This window comes from Ambystoma mexicanum, chromosome 10 (assembly GCF_040938575.1).
Source record: "Ambystoma mexicanum isolate Mex_15411 chromosome 10, UKY_AmexF1_1, whole genome shotgun sequence".
NCBI classification, from domain to species: Eukaryota; Metazoa; Chordata; class Amphibia; order Caudata; family Ambystomatidae; genus Ambystoma; species Ambystoma mexicanum.
Window position 1 is genome coordinate 1,535,793,499 of NC_090932.1, and position 23,083 is coordinate 1,535,816,581.

The 23,083-nt window shown below is 50.6% G+C and overlaps 7 non-coding genes across 7 annotated transcripts; all 7 read right to left on the minus strand.

Moving 5' to 3' along the window:
• Positions 1 to 536: 536 nt before the first annotated feature.
• Positions 537 to 677, minus strand: LOC138496282 (U4 spliceosomal RNA). The gene has a single exon (XR_011277809.1). It is a non-coding gene; the product is annotated as a U4 spliceosomal RNA (small nuclear RNA).
• A 3,508-nt stretch (positions 678 to 4,185) lies between these two features.
• Positions 4,186 to 4,326, minus strand: LOC138496356 (U4 spliceosomal RNA). The gene has a single exon (XR_011277875.1). It is a non-coding gene; the product is annotated as a U4 spliceosomal RNA (small nuclear RNA).
• A 3,508-nt stretch (positions 4,327 to 7,834) lies between these two features.
• LOC138496357 (U4 spliceosomal RNA) lies at positions 7,835 to 7,975 on the minus strand. The gene has a single exon (XR_011277876.1). It is a non-coding gene; the product is annotated as a U4 spliceosomal RNA (small nuclear RNA).
• A 3,507-nt stretch (positions 7,976 to 11,482) lies between these two features.
• Positions 11,483 to 11,623, minus strand: LOC138496358 (U4 spliceosomal RNA). The gene has a single exon (XR_011277877.1). It is a non-coding gene; the product is annotated as a U4 spliceosomal RNA (small nuclear RNA).
• Positions 11,624 to 15,131: 3,508 nt separating this feature from the next.
• LOC138496359 (U4 spliceosomal RNA) lies at positions 15,132 to 15,272 on the minus strand. Its single transcript, XR_011277878.1, has one exon. It is a non-coding gene; the product is annotated as a U4 spliceosomal RNA (small nuclear RNA).
• Positions 15,273 to 18,780: 3,508 nt separating this feature from the next.
• Positions 18,781 to 18,921, minus strand: LOC138496360 (U4 spliceosomal RNA). Its single transcript, XR_011277879.1, has one exon. It is a non-coding gene; the product is annotated as a U4 spliceosomal RNA (small nuclear RNA).
• A 3,507-nt stretch (positions 18,922 to 22,428) lies between these two features.
• LOC138496756 (U4 spliceosomal RNA) lies at positions 22,429 to 22,569 on the minus strand. Its single transcript, XR_011278239.1, has one exon. It is a non-coding gene; the product is annotated as a U4 spliceosomal RNA (small nuclear RNA).
• Positions 22,570 to 23,083: the final 514 nt, after the last annotated feature.

The following is a 23,083-nucleotide window of genomic DNA, read 5'->3' on the forward strand; positions in this document are numbered from 1 at the left end:
CGTCACACCAAGAGAGGTCGGGTTGTTGACTCCACGTGAATATGTGTCTATAGAATGCATGGGGACAGAAATGCCCTTTTGCCTCTCTTGGGAAGACTGAGATGGTGAGCGAAGGCCAAAGGTAAAGCGACCCCTCTGCTGCGGTTGGCTTCAGTGGCAGCCAGACCTCCCTGAGTAACCATCCAACAATCTGATGACTTTCGCAAGAGCAGATGTGGCAAAGAGGATCGAAGGCAGACAGGTCACTGTCTGCTAGGTTCTGAAAGCTCATGGTTTTCATGTCGTGAGATCAGGAAGGCAGCGAGACAACTGAGGCGCTTAATGCACCTGCTGCATGGTCACGGTTCCATAGACTTCGCTGCGCCGCTTGGAGTTTACGAATGCGCTAGCTTCTGGAAGTAAACCCCTTTGTTGAGGGTAGGCCACGAGAGAACAAAGAATAGAAGGGATGGGTTCCGAAAAACACACCCCTCTTGCTAGGTCTTCTCCAGTGGAGTAAAAGCGTCATTGTCTCCTTTTCAAACAAATCGGTTCAGCCTCCGTAGAGACTGTCAAAAATTACCAATTCCAGCTATATTTCAAGCTGTCATGGCGGGGTATTGGGTAAAGTTTTCAATAAGCAATAATCGTGCCTCGGTTAAACCTCATGAGCTACGATACTGCCACTGCGCAAAGCTAAAGCACCTGACCCAGAGGCCCGTGCGCCCCGGGAATGGATTCCCATTTAACTTGCACTGATCCCAGCAAGCTCCATCCTGAGCATCCTTTGTCAAACTCATAAAACCGCCTGGATTCCAGTGCCGAGATTTGTTGAGGTGAACACCTGTATCATCTTGCGCTCACCAAACTGACAGCAAATATAGTAGCAAGGTATGCATAGGATTCTGGGAGTAAACATGCAAATGAGCAGGCTGCTACCTGTGCGCTCTTTCCCTTAGCATGATCGGTGGCCTGTTGGCAAGTGACCCCGCCCTCCTGAGAGATTATTGGGCAGGCCGCTGCCAAGGCAACATGGGAGAGGCTTGAGAATGCAAAGAGCCATTGGAGGATTGCACAGGAGCGAGGACAGCATCGAGAAATGGGCTCCTTTGGGGACAGGTGAAGTGATGCTCCACCAGGACGACCAGCTGTTTCTGCAGTGCAGCCAGGACATTGACAAGAAGTGAATCAATTTGTCTCTGAGCGTTCCAACTGTTGACCAAACCATTACAATTTCGATACATTTCCATGCCATCACATACCTACCTGTTTGTGATAATTGCACTTGTCCTTGAAAATAGACCCGATTTTGCAGGGGACTCTGGGAAAAGTGAAAAGGTCCTATGTAATTCACGTCTTGTACCCTGTCTCATAGGGCGGACCCTGCAATTCTACTTCCACTCCACTGCCAAAAATGAAGCGGCCTTGCCCAGTTCAGGCTTTTTGCTGTAGCCCCTGGGCCTTTGCAGAGCCATCTGCTTAGTGTGGCTCTGCCACTGAGGTCAGAAGAGAACATTTAGCCTGAGAAACGGCTGTCTGTGTGTGCAGCTTGGAGAAGACACTGTTGCCATGGGAAAGACATGCCTGTTTGCTGTGCAAATGAAGTGCAGACACAGACAGAAGAGACCACTTGACTGGTAGGAATTGAAGAACCTGACCAAGAGTGAGGAATTAGACCATCCGCATGGGGAGTGTGCGCTCCGCCTGGGCTGGTTTGATACTTTTAAAAAAGGAATGGAATGTTGGTAGGTAAACCTCCTGGAAATGTGTGGGGCTATTCCGCACACATTTCCCAATGGACACTGCACAACAAACACATAGTCAAGTGCACTCTGGGGGACACAGTCTACCGGTGCGATCCTCCTGTCACATTTAGCTGCAATGTGACAGCCATGGGTACATCAAAGCATCTCTGAAGGGGGAAGGCAACGCCTTCCTCCGGCCCTGGTCAGCCTACTTAAAATAGCAAAGGCTCCATCGATATGCCCTGCCTATTGTTAGGTTCTCTCTGATGGCAGCGCATACTGATGAGAGTTAAGTGAAGCAGGCCTGCCAAGAGGCCTGTTCACAGAACTAACACAGGGCAGGAAACCCCAACACCTTTTTCATATGCAATGTGTCAGCTTGAAGCTAGCTCCCACCCCTCTGTATGAAGGCCATTGAATGTCATGTGTGGAACAACTGTTTACAGTAGGCAACCGCTGCAGGGCCACCCCCTTTCAGAGGGAAGATATATGTGATTTGATGCAGACAGTCTGTTCTCGAGCTCAATTAACCAGAGAGCCACTTTGATCCACAGGAGACAGGAAGATGGGTGCGGCTTAGTAGTACATGTTGTCACCCCTTACCTTTCCTGTTGCAAAGCACTCTGGTCATGACCTTACGCATGACAGAAGATTGGTGGTGGGGACCCAGGATTGGGTCTTTAAGGTAGGCTTAGCATGCTCCAATCACTGGGGCCCATTTGGCTTTAAAAGAGGGCTGAGCCCCTCACTGAGCAGATCATCCGACGACTTCAAAAGGAGTATGAAGAAGGACTCATTCGGACCCTCGGTGATGGTACAGTCTGCCTCACGGCTTCCGCCAGTGAAGGAAGTCCAGGATTTCCAAGAGGGAAGCAAAATACCTCCCAAAACATCTCCCAGGGAACAGAGGGAGATACCCGACTCAGAGGATCCATCAAGCAGCACCAGAACCGGTACCCAGCCAGCACACAGCGTGCCCTGCTAGGTTAAGCCAGCAAGCTTCCTAGGTGGGAAGTGCCAGAGAGTCTCTGAACAAAGGACAAGGCCGTTGCCGGCAAACACTCTTCTCAGCTTTGGGTCGGCCGCCTTAAACGTCGACCCAAGCATTGAGAAGAAGCTCGGAGGAGTGCCACAACAAGCATCAACCAGCGTCCATCTTTTAAGGACTTTTTCGAAGCAGTCGAGCTCTCAAACTGCGACCGGCTGCACCACTGTGGCTGTTCTCACGCTGCAGTCACTAAAGCCGTCTGAGAACCCTCGACCAGCGTTCCAGATCCACCAACCAGCACACAGACAACGATTCTTCACCCCGAGCCGCCGGGTAGGGCAGCCTGCAGCCGTCCGCCCAGCCTCGCTTACCAAACTGCCTGCCAACTGATATCCGCATCTGTCGTCCCTCTTGAACTCTGTCGCCGGAGCTACAAAGCATGCTGGAAGCCACTCGATGCTGTCGAGTACCAAGATCATCTCAAACACCAGTTACATTGTGGTTCTGTCCCCCTGGTCCTTCTCCGAAGGCCCTTAGTGACATTTACGACCTCTTGCTCCCTTGCTGCTGCAACCAAATAACCTTGAACAGTTCAGACTGATTGCTTTACCGACTGCACTCCTGTCAGTATCCAGAGTGCATCCCTCTCCTTTGTGAAACTGTCTGTCCCCTGTTTTCCTTTATAGGGTGGGTTGTATTTTGTAGTGTGTTAGAACTGTCTGTTGTATTAATACTAAAGTAGATATTTGTATACAACCTTGACTGGACAGTCCCTTTTATCAGTGGGTCACAATTGTTTTTTCGCTCTGTTGCAACTAACCAGCCTGACGTTCCGTCCACTGTTCGGACCCCTTCCGGTGTACTAGAGGTGTGGGACTGATTGATGGTCTAGAAAGCGATATTCCTCCCTGGACCACTAGTGCCCCGGAAGTTGATTCGTCACACCAAGAGAGGTCGGGTTGTTGACTCCACGTGAATATGTGTCTATAGAATGCATGGGGACAGAAATGCCCTTTTGCCTCTCTTGGGAAGACTGAGATGGTGAGCGAAGGCCAAAGGTAAAGCGACCCCTCTGCTGCGGTTGGCTTCAGTGGCAGCCAGACCTCCCTGAGTAACCATCCAACAATCTGATGACTTTCGCAAGAGCAGATGTGGCAAAGAGGATCGAAGGCAGACAGGTCACTGTCTGCTAGGTTCTGAAAGCTCATGGTTTTCATGTCGTGAGATCAGGAAGGCAGCGAGACAACTGAGGCGCTTAATGCACCTGCTGCATGGTCACGGTTCCATAGACTTCGCTGCGCCGCTTGGAGTTTACGAATGCGCTAGCTTCTGGAAGTAAACCCCTTTGTTGAGGGTAGGCCACGAGAGAACAAAGAATAGAAGGGATGGGTTCCGAAAAACACACCCCTCTTGCTAGGTCTTCTCCAGTGGAGTAAAAGCGTCATTGTCTCCTTTTCAAACAAATCGGTTCAGCCTCCGTAGAGACTGTCAAAAATTACCAATTCCAGCTATATTTCAAGCTGTCATGGCGGGGTATTGGGTAAAGTTTTCAATAAGCAATAATCGCGCCTCGGTTAAACCTCATGAGCTACGATACTGCCACTGCGCAAAGCTAAAGCACCTGACCCAGAGGCCTGTGCACCCCGGGAATGGATTCCCATTTAACTTGCACTGATCCCAGCAAGCTCCATCCTGAGCATCCTTTGTCAAACTCATAAAACCGCCTGGATTCCAGTGCCGAGATTTGTTGAGGTGAACACCTGTATCATCTTGCGCTCACCAAACTGACAGCAAATATAGTAGCAAGGTATGCATAGGATTCTGGGAGTAAACATGCAAATGAGCAGGCTGCTACCTGTGCGCTCTTTCCCTTAGCATGATCGGTGGCCTGTTGGCAAGTGACCCCGCCCTCCTGAGAGATTATTGGGCAGGCCGCTGCCAAGGCAACATGGGAGAGGCTTGAGAATGCAAAGAGCCATTGGAGGATTGCACAGGAGCGAGGACAGCATCGAGAAATGGGCTCCTTTGGGGACAGGTGAAGTGATGCTCCACCAGGACGACCAGCTGTTTCTGCAGTGCAGCCAGGACATTGACAAGAAGTGAATCAATTTGTCTCTGAGCGTTCCAACTGTTGACCAAACCATTACAATTTCGATACATTTCCATGCCATCACATACCTACCTGTTTGTGATAATTGCACTTGTCCTTGAAAATAGACCCGATTTTGCAGGGGACTCTGGGAAAAGTGAAAAGGTCCTATGTAATTCACGTCTTGTACCCTGTCTCATAGGGCGGACCCTGCAATTCTACTTCCACTCCACTGCCAAAAATGAAGCGGCCTTGCCCTGTTCAGGCTTTTTGCTGTAGCCCCTGGGCCTTTGCAGAGCCATCTGCTTAGTGTGGCTCTGCCACTGAGGTCAGAAGAGAACATTTAGCCTGAGAAACGGCTGTCTGTGTGTGCAGCTTGGAGAAGACACTGTTGCCATGGGAAAGACATGCCTGTTTGCTGTGCAAATGAAGTGCAGACACAGACAGAAGAGACCACTTGACTGGTAGGAATTGAAGAACCTGACCAAGAGTGAGGAATTAGACCATCCGCACAGGGAGTGTGCGCTCCGCCTGGGCTGGTTTGATACTTTTAAAAAAGAAATGGAATGTTGGTAGGTAAACCTCCTGGAAATGTGTGGGGCTATCCCGCACACATTTCCCAATGGACACTGCACAACAAACACATAGTCAAGTGCACTCTGGGGGACACAGTCTACCGGTGCGGTCCTCCTGTCACATTTAGCTGCAATGTGACAGTCATGGGTACATCAAAGCATCTCTGAAGGGGGAAGGCAACGCCTTCCTCCGGCCCTGGTCAGCCTACTTAAAATAGCAAAGGCTCCATCGATATGCCCTGCCTATTGTTAGGTTCTCTCTGATGGCAGCGCATACTGATGAGAGTTAAGTGAAGCAGGCCTGCCAAGAGGCCTGTTCACAGAACTAACACAGGGCAGGAAACCCCAACACCTTTTTCATATGCAATGTGTCAGCTTGAAGCTAGCTCCCACCCCTCTGTATGAAGGCCATTGAATGTCATGTGTGGAACAACTGTTTACAGTAGGCAACCGCTGCAGGGCCACCCCCTTTCAGAGGGAAGATATATGTGATTTGATGCAGACAGTCTGTTCTCGAGCTCAATTAACCAGAGAGCCACTTTGATCCACAGGAGACAGGAAGATGGGTGCGGCTTAGTAGTACATGTTGTCACCCCTTACCTTTCCTGTTGCAAAGCACTCTGGTCATGACCTTACGCATGACAGAAGATTGGTGGTGGGGACCCAGGATTGGGTCTTTAAGGTAGGCTTAGCATCCTCCAATCACTGGGGCCCATTTGGCTTTAAAAGAGGGCTGAGCCCCTCACTGAGCAGATCATCCGACGACTTCAAAAGGAGTACGAAGAAGGACTCATTCGGACCCTCGGTGATGGTACAGTCTGCCTCACGGCTTCCGCCAGTGAAGGAAGTCCAGGATTTCCAAGAGGGAAGCAAAATACCTCCCAAAAAATCTCCCAGGGAACAGAGGGAGATACTCGACTCAGAGGATCCATCAAGCAGCACCAGAACCGGTACCCAGCCAGCACACAGCGTGCCCTGCTAGGTTAAGCCAGCAAGCTTCCTAGGTGGGAAGTGCCAGAGAGTCTCTGAACAAAGGACAAGGCCGTTGCCGGCAAACACTCTTCTCAGCTTTGGGTCGGCCGCCTTAAACGTCGACCCAAGCATTGAGAAGAAGCTCGGAGGAGTGCCACAACAAGCATCAACCAGCGTCCATCTTTTAAGGACTTTTTCGAAGCAGTCGAGCTCTCAAACTGCGACCGGCTGCACCACTGTGGCTGTTCTCACGCTGCAGTCACTAAAGCCGTCTGAGAACCCTCGACCAGCGTTCCAGATCCACCAACCAGCACACAGACAACGATTCTTCACCCCGAGCCGCCGGGTAGGGCAGCCTGCAGCCGTCCGCCCAGCCTCGCTTACCAAACTGCCTGCCAACTGATATCCGCATCCGTCGTCCCTCTTGAACTCTGTCGCCGGAGCTACATAGCATGCTGGAAGCCACTCGATGCTGTCGAGTACCAAGATCATCTCAAACACCAGTTACATTGTGGTTCTGTCCCCCTGGTCCTTCTCCGAAGGCCCTTAGTGACATTTACGACCTCTTGCTCCCTTGCTGCTGCAACCAAATAACCTTGAACAGTTCAGACTGATTGCTTTACCGACTGCACTCCTCTCAGTATCCAGAGTGCATCCCTCTCCTTTGTGAAACTGTCTGTCCCCTGTTTTCCTTTATAGGGTGGGTTGTATTTTGTAGTGTGTTAGAACTGTCTGTTGTATTAATACTAAAGTAGATATTTGTATACAACCTTGACTGGACAGTCCCTTTTATCAGTGGGTCACAATTGTTTTTTCGCTCTGTTGCAACTAACCAGCCTGACGTTCCGTCCACTGTTCGGACCCCTTCCGGTGTACTAGAGGTGTGGGACTGATTGATGGTCTAGAAAGCGATATTCCTCCCTGGACCACTAGTGCCCCGGAAGTTGATTCGTCACACCAAGAGAGGTCGGGTTGTTGACTCCACGTGAATATGTGTCTATAGAATGCATGGGGACAGAAATGCCCTTTTGCCTCTCTTGGGAAGACTGAGATGGTGAGCGAAGGCCAAAGGTAAAGCGACCCCTCTGCTGCGGTTGGCTTCAGTGGCAGCCAGACCTCCCTGAGTAACCATCCAACAATCTGATGACTTTCGCAAGAGCAGATGTGGCAAAGAGGATCGAAGGCAGACAGGTCACTGTCTGCTAGGTTCTGAAAGCTCATGGTTTTCATGTCGTGAGATCAGGAAGGCAGCGAGACAACTGAGGCGCTTAATGCACCTGCTGCATGGTCACGGTTCCATAGACTTCGCTGCGCCGCTTGGAGTTTACGAATGCTCTAGCTTCTGGAAGTAAACCCCTTTGTTGAGGGTAGGCCACGAGAGAACAAAGAATAGAAGGGATGGGTTCCGAAAAACACACCCCTCTTGCTAGGTCTTCTCCAGTGGAGTAAAAGCGTCATTGTCTCCTTTTCAAACAAATCGGTTCAGCCTCCGTAGAGACTGTCAAAAATTACCAATTCCAGCTATATTTCAAGCTGTCATGGCGGGGTATTGGGTAAAGTTTTCAATAAGCAATAATCGCGCCTCGGTTAAACCTCATGAGCTACGATACTGCCACTGCGCAAAGCTAAAGCACCTGACCCAGAGGCCCGTGCGCCCCGGGAATGGATTCCCATTTAACTTGCACTGATCCCAGCAAGCTCCATCCTGAGCATCCTTTGTCAAACTCATAAAACCGCCTGGATTCCAGTGCCGAGATTTGTTGAGGTGAACACCTGTATCATCTTGCGCTCACCAAACTGACAGCAAATATAGTAGCAAGGTATGCATAGGATTCTGGGAGTAAACATGCAAATGAGCAGGCTGCTACCTGTGCGCTCTTTCCCTTAGCATGATCGGTGGCCTGTTGGCAAGTGACCCCGCCCTCCTGAGAGATTATTGGGCAGGCCGCTGCCAAGGCAACATGGGAGAGGCTTGAGAATGCAAAGAGCCATTGGAGGATTGCACAGGAGCGAGGAAAGCATGGAGAAATGGGCTCCTTTGGGGACAGGTGAAGTGATGCTCCACCAGGACGACCAGCTGTTTCTGCAGTGCAGCCAGGACATTGACAAGAAGTGAATCAATTTGTCTCTGAGCGTTCCAACTGTTGACCAAACCATTACAATTTCGATACATTTCCATGCCATCACATACCTACCTGTTTGTGATAATTGCACTTGTCCTTGAAAATAGACCCGATTTTGCAGGGGACTCTGGGAAAAGTGAAAAGGTCCTATGTAATTCACGTCTTGTACCCTGTCTCATAGGGCGGACCCTGCAATTCTACTTCCACTCCACTGCCAAAAATGAAGCGGCCTTGCCCTGTTCAGGCTTTTTGCTGTAGCCCCTGGGCCTTTGCAGAGCCATCTGCTTAGTGTGGCTCTGCCACTGAGGTCAGAAGAGAACATTTAGCCTGAGAAACGGCTGTCTGTGTGTGCAGCTTGGAGAAGACACTGTTGCCATGGGAAAGACATGCCTGTTTGCTGTGCAAATGAAGTGCAGACACAGACAGAAGAGACCACTTGACTGGTAGGAATTGAAGAACCTGACCAAGAGTGAGGAATTAGACCATCCGCACAGGGAGTGTGCGCTCCGCCTGGGCTGGTTTGATACTTTTAAAAAAGAAATGGAATGTTGGTAGGTAAACCTCCTGGAAATGTGTGGGGCTATCCCGCACACATTTCCCAATGGACACTGCACAACAAACACATAGTCAAGTGCACTCTGGGGGACACAGTCTACCGGTGCGGTCCTCCTGTCACATTTAGCTGCAATGTGACAGTCATGGGTACATCAAAGCATCTCTGAAGGGGGAAGGCAACGCCTTCCTCCGGCCCTGGTCAGCCTACTTAAAATAGCAAAGGCTCCATCGATATGCCCTGCCTATTGTTAGGTTCTCTCTGATGGCAGCGCATACTGATGAGAGTTAAGTGAAGCAGGCCTGCCAAGAGGCCTGTTCACAGAACTAACACAGGGCAGGAAACCCCAACACCTTTTTCATATGCAATGTGTCAGCTTGAAGCTAGCTCCCACCCCTCTGTATGAAGGCCATTGAATGTCATGTGTGGAACAACTGTTTACAGTAGGCAACCGCTGCAGGGCCACCCCCTTTCAGAGGGAAGATATATGTGATTTGATGCAGACAGTCTGTTCTCGAGCTCAATTAACCAGAGAGCCACTTTGATCCACAGGAGACAGGAAGATGGGTGCGGCTTAGTAGTACATGTTGTCACCCCTTACCTTTCCTGTTGCAAAGCACTCTGGTCATGACCTTACGCATGACAGAAGATTGGTGGTGGGGACCCAGGATTGGGTCTTTAAGGTAGGCTTAGCATGCTCCAATCACTGGGGCCCATTTGGCTTTAAAAGAGGGCTGAGCCCCTCACTGAGCAGATCATCCGACGACTTCAAAAGGAGTACGAAGAAGGACTCATTCGGACCCTCGGTGATGGTACAGTCTGCCTCACGGCTTCCGCCAGTGAAGGAAGTCCAGGATTTCCAAGAGGGAAGCAAAATACCTCCCAAAACATCTCCCAGGGAACAGAGGGAGATACCCGACTCAGAGGATCCATCAAGCAGCACCAGAACCGGTACCCAGCCAGCACACAGCGTGCCCTGCTAGGTTAAGCCAGCAAGCTTCCTAGGTGGGAAGTGCCAGAGAGTCTCTGAACAAAGGACAAGGCCGTTGCCGGCAAACACTCTTCTCAGCTTTGGGTCGGCGGCCTTAAACGTCGACCCAAGCATTGAGAAGAAGCTCGGAGGAGTGCCACAACAAGCATCAACCAGCGTCCATCTTTTAAGGACTTTTTCGAAGCAGTCGAGCTCTCAAACTGCGACCGGCTGCACCACTGTGGCTGTTCTCACGCTGCAGTCACTAAAGCCGTCTGAGAACCCTCGACCAGCGTTCCAGATCCACCAACCAGCACACAGACAACGATTCTTCACCCCGAGCCGCCGGGTAGGGCAGCCTGCAGCCGTCCGCCCAGCCTCGCTTACCAAACTGCCTGCCAACTGATATCCGCATCTGTCGTCCCTCTTGAACTCTGTCGCCGGAGCTACAAAGCATGCTGGAAGCCACTCGATGCTGTCGAGTACCAAGATCATCTCAAACACCAGTTACATTGTGGTTCTGTCCCCTGGTTCTTCTCCGAAGGCCCTTAGTGACATTTACGACCTCTTGCTCCCTTGCTGCTGCAACCAAATAACCTTGAACAGTTCAGACTGATTGCTTTACCGACTGCACTCCTGTCAGTATCCAGAGTGCATCCCTCTCCTTTGTGAAACTGTCTGTCCCCTGTTTTCCTTTATAGGGTGGGTTGTATTTTGTAGTGTGTTAGAACTGTCTGTTGTATTAATACTAAAGTAGATATTTGTATACAACCTTGACTGGACAGTCCCTTTTATCAGTGGGTCACAATTGTTTTTTCGCTCTGTTGCAACTAACCAGCCTGACGTTCCGTCCACTGTTCGGACCCCTTCCGGTGTACTAGAGGTGTGGGACTGATTGATGGTCTAGAAAGCGATATTCCTCCCTGGACCACCAGTGCCCCGGAAGTTGATTCGTCACACCAAGAGAGGTCGGGTTGTTGACTCCACGTGAATATGTGTCTATAGAATGCATGGGGACAGAAATGCCCTTTTGCCTCTCTTGGGAAGACTGAGATGGTGAGCGAAGGCCAAAGGTAAAGCGACCCCTCTGCTGCGGTTGGCTTCAGTGGCAGCCAGACCTCCCTGAGTAACCATCCAACAATCTGATGACTTTCGCAAGAGCAGATGTGGCAAAGAGGATCGAAGGCAGACAGGTCACTGTCTGCTAGGTTCTGAAAGCTCATGGTTTTCATGTCGTGAGATCAGGAAGGCAGCGAGACAACTGAGGCGCTTAATGCACCTGCTGCATGGTCACGGTTCCATAGACTTCGCTGCGCCGCTTGGAGTTTACGAATGCGCTAGCTTCTGGAAGTAAACCCCTTTGTTGAGGGTAGGCCACGAGAGAACAAAGAATAGAAGGGATGGGTTCCGAAAAACACACCCCTCTTGCTAGGTCTTCTCCAGTGGAGTAAAAGCGTCATTGTCTCCTTTTCAAACAAATCGGTTCAGCCTCCGTAGAGACTGTCAAAAATTACCAATTCCAGCTATATTTCAAGCTGTCATGGCGGGGTATTGGGTAAAGTTTTCAATAAGCAATAATCGCGCCTCGGTTAAACCTCATGAGCTACGATACTGCCACTGCGCAAAGCTAAAGCACCTGACCCAGAGGCCCGTGCGCCCCGGGAATGGATTCCCATTTAACTTGCACTGATCCCAGCAAGCTCCATCCTGAGCATCCTTTGTCAAACTCATAAAACCGCCTGGATTCCAGTGCCGAGATTTGTTGAGGTGAACACCTGTATCATCTTGCGCTCACCAAACTGACAGCAAATATAGTAGCAAGGTATGCATAGGATTCTGGGAGTAAACATGCAAATGAGCAGGCTGCTACCTGTGCGCTCTTTCCCTTAGCATGATCGGTGGCCTGTTGGCAAGTGACCCCGCCCTCCTGAGAGATTATTGGGCAGGCCGCTGCCAAGGCAACATGGGAGAGGCTTGAGAATGCAAAGAGCCATTGGAGGATTGCACAGGAGCGAGGACAGCATCGAGAAATGGGCTCCTTTGGGGACAGGTGAAGTGATGCTCCACCAGGACGACCAGCTGTTTCTGCAGTGCAGCCAGGACATTGACAAGAAGTGAATCAATTTGTCTCTGAGCGTTCCAACTGTTGACCAAACCATTACAATTTCGATACATTTCCATGCCATCACATACCTACCTGTTTGTGATAATTGCACTTGTCCTTGAAAATAGACCCGATTTTGCAGGGGACTCTGGGAAAAGTGAAAAGGTCCTATGTAATTCACGTCTTGTACCCTCTCTCATAGGGCGGACCCTGCAATTCTACTTCCACTCCACTGCCAAAAATGAAGCGGCCTTGCCCTGTTCAGGCTTTTTGCTGTAGCCCCTGGGCCTTTGCAGAGCCATCTGCTTAGTGTGGCTCTGCCACTGAGGTCAGAAGAGAACATTTAGCCTGAGAAACGGCTGTCTGTGTGTGCAGCTTGGAGAAGACACTGTTGCCATGGGAAAGACATGCCTGTTTGCTGTGCAAATGAAGTGCAGACACAGACAGAAGAGACCACTTGACTGGTAGGAATTGAAGAACCTGACCAAGAGTGAGGAATTAGACCATCCGCACGGGGAGTGTGCGCTCCGCCTGGGCTGGTTTGATACTTTTAAAAAAGAAATGGAATGTTGGTAGGTAAACCTCCTGGAAATGTGTGGGGCTATCCCGCACACATTTCCCAATGGACACTGCACAACAAACACATAGTCAAGTGCACTCTGGGGGACACAGTCTACCGGTGCGGTCCTCCTGTCACATTTAGCTGCAATGTGACAGCCATGGGTACATCAAAGCATCTCTGAAGGGGGAAGGCAACGCCTTCCTCCGGCCCTGGTCAGCCTACTTAAAATAGCAAAGGCTCCATCGATATGCCCTGCTTATTGTTAGGTTCTCTCTGATGGCAGCGCATACTGATGAGAGTTAAGTGAAGCAGGCCTGCCAAGAGGCCTGTTCACAGAACTAACACAGGGCAGGAAACCCCAACACCTTTTTCATATGCAATGTGTCAGCTTGAAGCTAGCTCCCACCCCTCTGTATGAAGGCCATTGAATGTCATGTGTGGAACAACTGTTTACAGTAGGCAACCGCTGCAGGGCCACCCCCTTTCAGAGGGAAGATATATGTGATTTGATGCAGACAGTCTGTTCTCGAGCTCAATTAACCAGAGAGCCACTTTGATCCACAGGAGACAGGAAGATGGGTGCGGCTTAGTAGTACATGTTGTCACCCCTTACCTTTCCTGTTGCAAAGCACTCTGGTCATGACCTTACGCATGACAGAAGATTGGTGGTGGGGACCCAGGATTGGGTCTTTAAGGTAGGCTTAGCATGCTCCAATCACTGGGGCCCATTTGGCTTTAAAAGAGGGCTGAGCCCCTCACTGAGCAGATCATCCGACGACTTCAAAAGGAGTACGAAGAAGGACTCATTCGGACCCTCGGTGATGGTACAGTCTGCCTCACGGCTTCCGCCAGTGAAGGAAGTCCAGGATTTCCAAGAGGGAAGCAAAATACCTCCCAAAACATCTCCCAGGGAACAGAGGGAGATACCCGACTCAGAGGATCCATCAAGCAGCACCAGAACCGGTACCCAGCCAGCACACAGCGTGCCCTGCTAGGTTAAGCCAGCAAGCTTCCTAGGTGGGAAGTGCCAGAGAGTCTCTGAACAAAGGACAAGGCCGTTGCCGGCAAACACTCTTCTCAGCTTTGGGTCGGCCGCCTTAAACGTCGACCCAAGCATTGAGAAGAAGCTCGGAGGAGTGCCACAACAAGCATCAACCAGCGTCCATCTTTTAAGGACTTTTTCGAAGCAGTCGAGCTCTCAAACTGCGACCGGCTGCACCACTGTGGCTGTTCTCACGCTGCAGTCACTAAAGCCGTCTGAGAACCCTCGACCAGCGTTCCAGATCCACCAACCAGCACACAGACAACGATTCTTCACCCCGAGCCGCCGGGTAGGGCAGCCTGCAGCCGTCCGCCCAGCCTCGCTTACCAAACTGCCTGCCAACTGATATCCGCATCTGTCGTCCCTCTTGAACTCTGTCGCCGGAGCTACAAAGCATGCTGGAAGCCACTCGATGCTGTCGAGTACCAAGATCATCTCAAACACCAGTTACATTGTGGTTCTGTCCCCCTGGTCCTTCTCCGAAGGCCCTTAGTGACATTTACGACCTCTTGCTCCCTTGCTGCTGCAACCAAATAACCTTGAACAGTTCAGACTGATTGCTTTACCGACTGCACTCCTGTCAGTATCCAGAGTGCATCCCTCTCCTTTGTGAAACTGTCTGTCCCCTGTTTTCCTTTATAGGGTGGGTTGTATTTTGTAGTGTGTTAGAACTGTCTGTTGTATTAATACTAAAGTAGATATTTGTATACAACCTTGACTGGACAGTCCCTTTTATCAGTGGGTCACAATTGTTTTTTCGCTCTGTTGCAACTAACCAGCCTGACGTTCCGTCCACTGTTCGGACCCCTTCCGGTGTACTAGAGGTGTGGGACTGATTGATGGTCTAGAAAGCGATATTCCTCCCTGGACCACTAGTGCCCCGGAAGTTGATTCGTCACACCAAGAGAGGTCGGGTTGTTGACTCCACGTGAATATGTGTCTATAGAATGCATGGGGACAGAAATGCCCTTTTGCCTCTCTTGGGAAGACTGAGATGGTGAGCGAAGGCCAAAGGTAAAGCGACCCCTCTGCTGCGGTTGGCTTCAGTGGCAGCCAGACCTCCCTGAGTAACCATCCAACAATCTGATGACTTTCGCAAGAGCAGATGTGGCAAAGAGGATCGAAGGCAGACAGGTCACTGTCTGCTAGGTTCTGAAAGCTCATGGTTTTCATGTCGTGAGATCAGGAAGGCAGCGAGACAACTGAGGCGCTTAATGCACCTGCTGCATGGTCACGGTTCCATAGACTTCGCTGCGCCGCTTGGAGTTTACGAATGCGCTAGCTTCTGGAAGTAAACCCCTTTGTTGAGGGTAGGCCACGAGAGAACAAAGAATAGAAGGGATGGGTTCCGAAAAACACACCCCTCTTGCTAGGTCTTCTCCAGTGGAGTAAAAGCGTCATTGTCTCCTTTTCAAACAAATCGGTTCAGCCTCCGTAGAGACTGTCAAAAATTACCAATTCCAGCTATATTTCAAGCTGTCATGGCGGGGTATTGGGTAAAGTTTTCAATAAGCAATAATCGCGCCTCGGTTAAACCTCATGAGCTACGATACTGCCACTGCGCAAAGCTAAAGCACCTGACCCAGAGGCCCGTGCGCCCCGGGAATGGATTCCCATTTAACTTGCACTGATCCCAGCAAGCTCCATCCTGAGCATCCTTTGTCAAACTCATAAAACCGCCTGGATTCCAGTGCCGAGATTTGTTGAGGTGAACACCTGTATCATCTTGCGCTCACCAAACTGACAGCAAATATAGTAGCAAGGTATGCATAGGATTCTGGGAGTAAACATGCAAATGAGCAGGCTGCTACCTGTGCGCTCTTTCCCTTAGCATGATCGGTGGCCTGTTGGCAAGTGACCCCGCCCTCCTGAGAGATTATTGGGCAGGCCGCTGCCAAGGCAACATGGGAGAGGCTTGAGAATGCAAAGAGCCATTGGAGGATTGCACAGGAGCGAGGACAGCATCGAGAAATGGGCTCCTTTGGGGACAGGTGAAGTGATGCTCCACCAGGACGACCAGCTGTTTCTGCAGTGCAGCCAGGACATTGACAAGAAGTGAATCAATTTGTCTCTGAGCGTTCCAACTGTTGACCAAACCATTACAATTTCGATACATTTCCATGCCATCACATACCTACCTGTTTGTGATAATTGCACTTGTCCTTGAAAATAGACCCGATTTTGCAGGGGACTCTGGGAAAAGTGAAAAGGTCCTATGTAATTCACGTCTTGTACCCTCTCTCATAGGGCGGACCCTGCAATTCTACTTCCACTCCACTGCCAAAAATGAAGCGGCCTTGCCCTGTTCAGGCTTTTTGCTGTAGCCCCTGGGCCTTTGCAGAGCCATCTGCTTAGTGTGGCTCTGCCACTGAGGTCAGAAGAGAACATTTAGCCTGAGAAACGGCTGTCTGTGTGTGCAGCTTGGAGAAGACACTGTTGCCATGGGAAAGACATGCCTGTTTGCTGTGCAAATGAAGTGCAGACACAGACAGAAGAGACCACTTGACTGGTAGGAATTGAAGAACCTGACCAAGAGTGAGGAATTAGACCATCCGCACGGGGAGTGTGCGCTCCGCCTGGGCTGGTTTGATACTTTTAAAAAAGAAATGGAATGTTGGTAGGTAAACCTCCTGGAAATGTGTGGGGCTATCCCGCACACATTTCCCAATGGACACTGCACAACAAACACATAGTCAAGTGCACTCTGGGGGACACAGTCTACCGGTGCGGTCCTCCTGTCACATTTAGCTGCAATGTGACAGCCATGGGTACATCAAAGCATCTCTGAAGGGGGAAGGCAACGCCTTCCTCCGGCCCTGGTCAGCCTACTTAAAATAGCAAAGGCTCCATCGATATGCCCTGCTTATTGTTAGGTTCTCTCTGATGGCAGCGCATACTGATGAGAGTTAAGTGAAGCAGGCCTGCCAAGAGGCCTGTTCACAGAACTAACACAGGGCAGGAAACCCCAACACCTTTTTCATATGCAATGTGTCAGCTTGAAGCTAGCTCCCACCCCTCTGTATGAAGGCCATTGAATGTCATGTGTGGAACAACTGTTTACAGTAGGCAACCGCTGCAGGGCCACCCCCTTTCAGAGGGAAGATATATGTGATTTGATGCAGACAGTCTGTTCTCGAGCTCAATTAACCAGAGAGCCACTTTGATCCACAGGAGACAGGAAGATGGGTGCGGCTTAGTAGTACATGTTGTCACCCCTTACCTTTCCTGTTGCAAAGCACTCTGGTCATGACCTTACGCATGACAGAAGATTGGTGGTGGGGACCCAGGATTGGGTCTTTAAGGTAGGCTTAGCATGCTCCAATCACTGGGGCCCATTTGGCTTTAAAAGAGGGCTGAGCCCCTCACTGAGCAGATCATCCGACGACTTCAAAAGGAGTACGAAGAAGGACTCATTCGGACCCTCGGTGATGGTACAGTCTGCCTCACGGCTTCTGCCAGTGAAGGAAGTCCAGGATTTCCAAGAGGGAAGCAAAATACCTCCCAAAACATCTCCCAGGGAACAGAGGGAGATACCCGACTCAGAGGATCCATCAAGCAGCACCAGAACCGGTACCCAGCCAGCACACAGCGTGCCCTGCTAGGTTAAGCCAGCAAGCTTCCTAGGTGGGAAGTGCCAGAGAGTCTCTGAACAAAGGACAAGGCCGTTGCCGGCAAACACTCTTCTCAGCTTTGGGTCGGCCGCCTTAAACGTCGACCCAAGCATTGAGAAGAAGCTCGGAGGAGTGCCACAACAAGCATCAACCAGCGTCCATCTTTTAAGGACTTTTTCGAAGCAGTCGAGCTCTCAAACTGCGACCGGCTGCACCACTGTGGCTGTTCTCACGCTGCAGTCACTAAAGCCGTCTGAGAACCCTCGACCAGCGTTCCAGATCCACCAACCAGCACACAGACAACGATTCTTCACCCCGAGCCGCCGGGTAGGGCAGCCTGCAGCCGTCCGCCCAGCCTCGCTTACCAAACTGCCTGCCAACTGATATCCGCATCTGTCGTCCCTCTTGAACTCTGTCGCCGGAGCTACAAAGCATGCTGGAAGCCACTCGATGCTGTCGAGTACCAAGATCATCTCAAACACCAGTTACATTGTGGTTCTGTCCCCCTGGTCCTTCTCCGAAGGCCCTTAGTGACATTTACGACCTCTTGCTCCCTTGCTGCTGCAACCAAATAACCTTGAACAGTTCAGACTGATTGCTTTACCGACTGCACTCCTGTCAGTATCCAGAGTGCATCCCTCTCCTTTGTGAAACTGTCTGTCCCCTGTTTTCCTTTATAGGGTGGGTTGTATTTTGTAGTGTGTTAGAACTGTCTGTTGTATTAATACTAAAGTAGATATTTGTATACAACCTTGACTGGACAGTCCCTTTTATCAGTGGGTCACAATTGTTTTTTCGCTCTGTTGCAACTAACCAGCCTGACGTTCCGTCCACTGTTCGGACCCCTTCCGGTGTACTAGAGGTGTGGGACTGATTGATGGTCTAGAAAGCGATATTCCTCCCTGGACCACTAGTGCCCCGGAAGTTGATTCGTCACACCAAGAGAGGTCGGGTTGTTGACTCCACGTGAATATGTGTCTATAGAATGCATGGGGACAGAAATGCCCTTTTGCCTCTCTTGGGAAGACTGAGATGGTGAGCGAAGGCCAAAGGTAAAGCGACCCCTCTGCTGCGGTTGGCTTCAGTGGCAGCCAGACCTCCCTGAGTAACCATCCAACAATCTGATGACTTTCGCAAGAGCAGATGTGGCAAAGAGGATCGAAGGCAGACAGGTCACTGTCTGCTAGGTTCTGAAAGCTCATGGTTTTCATGTCGTGAGATCAGGAAGGCAGCGAGACAACTGAGGCGCTTAATGCACCTGCTGCATGGTCACGGTTCCATAGACTTCGCTGCGCCGCTTGGAGTTTACGAATGCGCTAGCTTCTGGAAGTAAACCCCTTTGTTGAGGGTAGGCCACGAGAGAACAAAGAATAGAAGGGATGGGTTCCGAAAAACACACCCCTCTTGCTAGGTCTTCTCCAGTGGAGTAAAAGCGTCATTGTCTCCTTTTCAAACAAATCGGTTCAGCCTCCGTAGAGACTGTCAAAAATTACCAATTCCAGCTATATTTCAAGCTGTCATGGCGGGGTATTGGGTAAAGTTTTCAATAAGCAATAATCGCGCCTCGGTTAAACCTCATGAGCTACGATACTGCCACTGCGCAAAGCTAAAGCACCTGACCCAGAGGCCCGTGCGCCCCGGGAATGGATTCCCATTTAACTTGCACTGATCCCAGCAAGCTCCATCCTGAGCATCCTTTGTCAAACTCATAAAACCGCCTGGATTCCAGTGCCGAGATTTGTTGAGGTGAACACCTATATCATCTTGCGCTCACCAAACTGACAGCAAATATAGTAGCAAGGAATGCATAGGATTCTGGGAGTAAACATGCAAATGAGCAGGCTGCTACCTGTGCGCTCTTTCCCTTAGCATGATCGGTGGCCTGTTGGCAAGTGACCCCGCCCTCCTGAGAGATTATTGGGCAGGCCGCTGCCAAGGCAACATGGGAGAGGCTTGAGAATGCAAAGAGCCATTGGAGGATTGCACAGGAGCGAGGAAGCATCGAGAAATGGGCTCCTTTGGGGACAGGTGAAGTGATGCTCCACCAGGACGACCAGCTGTTTCTGCAGTGCAGCCAGGACATTGACAAGAAGTGAATCAATTTGTCTCTGAGCGTTCCAACTGTTGACCAAACCATTACAATTTCGATACATTTCCATGCCATCACATACCTACCTGTTTGTGATAATTGCACTTGTCCTTGAAAATAGACCCGATTTTGCAGGGGACTCTGGGAAAAGTGAAAAGGTCCTATGTAATTCACGTCTTGTACCCTGTCTCATAGGGCGGACCCTGCAATTCTACTTCCACTCCACTGCCAAAAATGAAGCGGCCTTGCCCTGTTCAGGCTTTTTGCTGTAGCCCCTGCGCCTTTGCAGAGCCATCTGCTTAGTGTGGCTCTGCCACTGAGGTCAGAAGAGAACATTTAGCCTGAGAAACGGCTGTCTGTGTGTGCAGCTTGGAGAAGACACTGTTGCCATGGGAAAGACATGCCTGTTTGCTGTGCAAATGAAGTGCAGACACAGACAGAAGAGACCACTTGACTGGTAGGAATTGAAGAACCTGACCAAGAGTGAGGAATTAGACCATCCGCACGGGGAGTGTGCGCTCCGCCTGGGCTGGTTTGATACTTTTAAAAAAGAAATGGAATGTTGGTAGGTAAACCTCCTGGAAATGTGTGGGGCTATCCCGCACACATTTCCCAATGGACACTGCACAACAAACACATAGTCAAGTGCACTCTGGGGGACACAGTCTACCGGTGCGGTCCTCCTGTCACATTTAGCTGCAATGTGACAGCCATGGGTACATCAAAGCATCTCTGAAGGGGGAAGGCAACGCCTTCCTCCGGCCCTGGTCAGCCTACTTAAAATAGCAAAGGCTCCATCGATATGCCCTGCTTATTGTTAGGTTCTCTCTGATGGCAGCGCATACTGATGACAGTTAAGTGAAGCAGGCCTGCCAAGAGGCCTGTTCACAGAACTAACACAGGGCAGGAAACCCCAACACCTTTTTCATATGCAATGTGTCAGCTTGAAGCTAGCTCCCACCCCTCTGTATGAAGGCCATTGAATGTCATGTGTGGAACAACTGTTTACAGTAGGCAACCGCTGCAGGGCCACCCCCTTTCAGAGGGAAGATATATGTGATTTGATGCAGACAGTCTGTTCTCGAGCTCAATTAACCAGAGAGCCACTTTGATCCACAGGAGACAGGAAGATGGGTGCGGCTTAGTAGTACATGTTGTCACCCCTTACCTTTCCTGTTGCAAAGCACTCTGGTCATGACCTTACGCATGACAGAAGATTGGTGGTGGGGACCCAGGATTGGGTCTTTAAGGTAGGCTTAGCATGCTCCAATCACTGGGGCCCATTTGGCTTTAAAAGAGGGCTGAGCCCCTCACTGAGCAGATCATCCGACGACTTCAAAAGGAGTACGAAGAAGGACTCATTCGGACCCTCGGTGATGGTACAGTCTGCCTCACGGCTTCCGCCAGTGAAGGAAGTCCAGGATTTCCAAGAGGGAAGCAAAATACCTCCCAAAACATCTCCCAGGGAACAGAGGGAGATACCCGACTCAGAGGATCCATCAAGCAGCACCAGAACCGGTACCCAGCCAGCACACAGCGTGCCCTGCTAGGTTAAGCCAGCAAGCTTCCTAGGTGGGAAGTGCCAGAGAGTCTCTGAACAAAGGACAAGGCCGTTGCCGGCAAACACTCTTCTCAGTTTTGGGTCCGCCGCCTTAAACGTCGACCCAAGCATTGAGAAGAAGCTCGGAGGAGTGCAACAACAAGCATCAACCAGCGTCCATCTTTTAAGGACTTTTTCGAAGCAGTCGAGCTCTCAAACTGCGACCGGCTGCACCACTGTGGCTGTTCTCACGCTGCAGTCACTAAAGCCGTCTGAGAACCCTCGACCAGAGTTCCAGATCCACCAACCAGCACACAGACAACAATTCTTCACCCCGAGCCGCCGGGTAGGGCAGCCTGCAGCCGTCCGCCCAGCCTCGCTTACCAAACTGCCTGCCAACTGATATCCGCATCTGTCGTCCCTCTTGAACTCTGTCGCCGGAGCTACAAAGCATGCTGGAAGCCACTCGATGCTGTCGAGTACCAAGATCATCTCAAACACCAGTTACATTGTGGTTCTGTCCCCCTGGTCCTTCTCCGAAGGCCCTTAGTGACATTTACGACCTCTTGCTCCCTTGCTGCTGCAACCAAATAACCTTGAACAGTTCAGACTGATTGCTTTACCGACTGCACTCCTGTCAGTATCCAGAGTGCATCCCTCTCCTTTGTGAAACTGTCTGTCCCCTGTTTTCCTTTATAGGGTGGGTTGTATTTTGTAGTGTGTTAGAACTGTCTGTTGTATTAATACTAAAGTAGATATTTGTATACAACCTTGACTGGACAGTCCCTTTTATCAGTGGGTCACAATTGTTTTTTCGCTCTGTTGCAACTAACCAGCCTGACGTTCCGTCCACTGTTCGGACCCCTTCCGGTGTACTAGAGGTGTGGGACTGATTGATGGTCTAGAAAGCGATATTCCTCCCTGGACCACTAGTGCCCCGGAAGTTGATTCGTCACACCAAGAGAGGTCGGGTTGTTGACTCCACGTGAATATGTGTCTATAGAATGCATGGGGACAGAAATGCCCTTTTGCCTCTCTTGGGAAGACTGAGATGGTGAGCGAAGGCCAAAGGTAAAGCGACCCCTCTGCTGCGGTTGGCTTCAGTGGCAGCCAGACCTCCCTGAGTAACCATCCAACAATCTGATGACTTTCGCAAGAGCAGATGTGGCAAAGAGGATCGAAGGCAGACAGGTCACTGTCTGCTAGGTTCTGAAAGCTCATGGTTTTCATGTCGTGAGATCAGGAAGGCAGCGAGACAACTGAGGCGCTTAATGCACCTGCTGCATGGTCACGGTTCCATAGACTTCGCTGCGCCGCTTGGAGTTTACGAATGCGCTAGCTTCTGGAAGTAAACCCCTTTGTTGAGGGTAGGCCACGAGAGAACAAAGAATAGAAGGGATGGGTTCCGAAAAACACACCCCTCTTGCTAGGTCTTCTCCAGTGGAGTAAAAGCGTCATTGTCTCCTTTTCAAACAAATCGGTTCAGCCTCCGTAGAGACTGTCAAAAATTACCAATTCCAGCTATATTTCAAGCTGTCATGGCGGGGTATTGGGTAAAGTTTTCAATAAGCAATAATCGCGCCTCGGTTAAACCTCATGAGCTATGATACTGCCACTGCGCAAAGCTAAAGCACCTGACCCAGAGGCCCGTGCGCCCCGGGAATGGATTCCCATTTAACTTGCACTGATCCCAGCAAGCTCCATCCTGAGCATCCTTTGTCAAACTCATAAAACCGCCTGGATTCCAGTGCCGAGATTTGTTGAGGTGAACACCTGTATCATCTTGCGCTCACCAAACTGACAGCAAATATAGTAGCAAGGTATGCATAGGATTCTGGGAGTAAACATGCAAATGAGCAGGCTGCTACCTGTGCGCTCTTTCCCTTAGCATGATCGGTGGCCTGTTGGCAAGTGACCCCGCCCTCCTGAGAGATTATTGGGCAGGCCGCTGCCAAGGCAACATGGGAGAGGCTTGAGAATGCAAAGAGCCATTGGAGGATTGCACAGGAGCGAGGACAGCATCGAGAAATGGGCTCCTTTGGGGACAGGTGAAGTGATGCTCCACCAGGACGACCAGCTGTTTCTGCAGTGCAGCCAGGACATTGACAAGAAGTGAATCAATTTGTCTCTGAGCGTTCCAA